We start from the raw sequence: 3,566 nt of genomic DNA, 5'->3' as shown, positions 1-3,566 counted from the left end.
TTGGATTGCTAACCCCCAAATCAGCCGTTAGAATTCACTAGCCTTCCCCTTGGAGAAGGATGAGTTTGTCTGCTCCCAAAAAGGGTTACAGCTCAGAAATACCAGGACATGTTCTACTATGTCCTATGGGCTTGTTAGGAGTCAGATTCAACTCAATGGAAGTGGGTTTCATAACAAAACTGTTTTAAGTATTAATTAAAGTTTCATATTAATATCAAATATAAATTTGCTAGGTATAAATTATTATCATAAACTTTGGTTTTGAAAGGTCTATCTCTTGATTCAATGAGGTTTAATATTTTATTCATTAAAAAGTGAGCTAAATAGTTCTTGAAACTAAAAATGAAAACCAAAGTAGTTGTCCTATATTGTAACCCATGGCAGCCCTGTGGGTTTTAGGACAGAGCAATGCTCTAGAGGGTTTTCAATGGCTCTCATCTTTAGGACACCCCTTTCTTCTGAGGCCCCTCGGTTTGGTTTTTGGTCACTAAACTTTTGGTTTGGCCAGTGTTTAATTATGTATTTGTGTCACCTACACACTTCATAGAATGATTGAAAATGGCAAAAAATGCTAATCACAAATGTATCTACTATTGTGTTTTCAAATAATTTTTAAATATTAATATCATCTAAGAATTGAAGAAAATTGATAATTTTTCACTCTCCCAGAGAAAGCCTATCTCAATGTAACTATTAATTTAATCGTGTTGAATTTAAAGGTTTAAAGCATTACACAAAGAAGACCAGTTGGGTTGTATTTTTGGTTCATTTTCAGATGATAATTTAAGTTTTCTTATATGTCCGTGCCTGTAGAAGATCCAAGTCCATCGTTCAGACAGATTTGTCGATATGCTTTCATTGTCATCCATCATGAAGCCCACTCTTCTCCTGGCAGCTCCATTGGCATCAGTCCAAAAGTATCCTTTTTTCTGCTGGACACGAGGGTGACAACATTCTCCTCTTGTTCATTCATTTACTCTGCTGGGCGAAAATCCAGGTAAATTAAGACAAAAAGAACCCATATAAAACAATAAAAGTAAAAGTGTTGTACTAATTCTCATAGGATGATTTGAAGATAAACTAATCTATAACTGCAAAGAAAGGTGGAACAAGCAGTTTAAGGATTTTTTTACTACATGAGTAATGCAGTTGACATTCAAAGATTAAAGCATTTGTGCAGTTGAAAATTTTTTCTTTCAATATACTAGGAAATTGTGCTAAAGAAATACAGCTAATATATTGGGAATGCCTACGAATGTACTAATTAATAGCCCATTTGAATATCACATTGCATGTATTTTTCAAAAAATATAAGTCAAAAAATTAAATAATCACTCTATGTGTTTATGGCATCATTCCAGTAATGTTCTACTTTTGAAATATTCAATCATCCATTCATGAATGCAATGAGCCGTGAAGGTGCCTGCAGCTACAAACCCAAAGACGATGCTGAGAGATTTCTTTGTCACAGCAGGCAAACCTAAAATATTTGAACCAGATCTACCTTTTTTGACATCACTTTACATATCAGAATAGTGAGTTCATTTATGTATAAGTTTTATTGGCTTCTGTCTTTTATGGAATAATACAATGAAATCTCAAACCCATGATAGTAAAGTAGTAAATAGTTATATAGCTTTGTTAGAGGAAAATATTATAAACATCCATGTTTTTAAAATTTTTTTTTTATTTTCACAATTTATTGGGGCTCATACAATTCTTTTCACAGTTCATACATATACATACATCAATTGTATAAAGCACATCTGTACAGTCTTTGCCCTAATCATTTTTTTCTCTTTTCTTCTTTTACATTTTATTAGGGACTCATACAACTCTTACCACAATCCATACATATACATACATCAATTGTATAAAGCACATCCATACATTCCCTGCCCCAATCATTCTCAAGGCATTTGCTCTCCACTTAAGCCCCTTGCATCAGGTCCTCTTTTTTTTCCCCCTCCCTCCCCATTCTCCCCTCCCTCATATGCCCTTGGTAATTTATACATCGTTATTTTGTCATATCTTGCCCTATCCGGAGTCTCCCTTCCCCCCTTCTCTGCTGTCCCTCTCCCAGGGAAGAGGTCACATGTGGATCCTTGTAATCAGTTCCCCCTTTCCAACCCACTCACCCTCCACTCTCCCAGCATCGTCCCTCACACCCTTGGTCCTGAAGGTATCATCCACCCTGGATTCCCTGTACCTCCAACCCTCATATGCACCAGTGTACAGCCTCTGTCCTATCCAGCCCTGTAAGGTAGAATTCGGATCATGGTAGTTGGGGGGAGGAAGCATCCAGGATCTGGGGGAAAGCTGTGTTCTTCATCGATATTACCTCACACCCTAATTAACCCATCTCCTCTCCTAAACCCCTCTATGAGGGGATCTCCATTGGTCGACACTTGGGCCTTGGGTCTCCACTCTGCACTTCCCCCTTCATTTAATATGATATATATATATATATACATACACATACATATATACGTATACACATACATATATACATATACACATACATACACACACTTATATCTTTTTTTTTGCATGGTGCCTTATACCTGGTCCCTTGGGCACCTCGTGATCGCACTGGCCGGTGTGCTTCTTCCATGTGGGCTTATTTGCTTCTGAGCTAGATGGCCGCTTGTTCACCTTCAAGCCTTTAAGACCCCAGACACTATCTCTTTTGATAGCCGGCCACCATCAGCTTTCTTCACCACATTTGCTTATGCACCCATTTGTCTTCAGCGATCCTATCATGGAGGTGTGCAGTCAATGATATGATTTTTTGTTCTTTGATGCCTGGTAACTGATCCCTTTGGGACCACTCGATCACATAGGCTGGTGTGTTCTTCCATGTGGACTTTGTTGCTTCTGAGCTAGATGGCCGCTTGTTTATCTTCAAGCCTTTAAGACCCCAGTCACTATCTCTTTTGATAGCCGGGCACCATCAGCTTTCTTCACCACATTTACTTGTTCACCCACTTTGGCTCCAGCCGTTGTGTTGGGAGAGTGAGCATCATAGAGTTCCAATTTAATAAAAGAAGGTATTCATGCATTGAGGGAGTGTTTGAGTAGAGGCCCAAGGTCCTTCCGCCACCTTAATACTTGACCTATAAATATAGACACATAGATCTATTTCCCCATCCTCCTATATATATTTGCATGTACATGTCTTTGTCTAGACCTCCATGAATGCCCTTTGACTCCTAGCTCTTTCCTCCATCTCCCTTGACTTTCCTCCTGCCCTACTACCATGCTTCATCGCCACCTGGGCTAGAGTATACCTCTTCTCTAAGCAACCTTACCCTTAATCATTTCCCACCATGCCTGCCACTCCCCCTTCTGTACCATTTGGGGTCCCATGTTTTTCCCTTGTCCCTGGGTTTGTTAACACCACTTCCTTACCCCTCCTACCCCCCCACCCCAAGTCCCCCCAGAACTGTCGGTCCTGTTGTTTTTCTCCAGATAGTTCATCCAGCCTGTCCTATTCAGACAGACCTGTGGAGTCACTACCATGCACGAAAACTAGACAGAGGAAAACAAAGCAACAGTATACAACC

Source organism: Tenrec ecaudatus, chromosome 7, assembly GCF_050624435.1.
Source record: "Tenrec ecaudatus isolate mTenEca1 chromosome 7, mTenEca1.hap1, whole genome shotgun sequence".
Taxonomy (NCBI): domain Eukaryota; kingdom Metazoa; phylum Chordata; class Mammalia; order Afrosoricida; family Tenrecidae; genus Tenrec; species Tenrec ecaudatus.
This window is presented reverse-complemented; position numbering follows the sequence as displayed.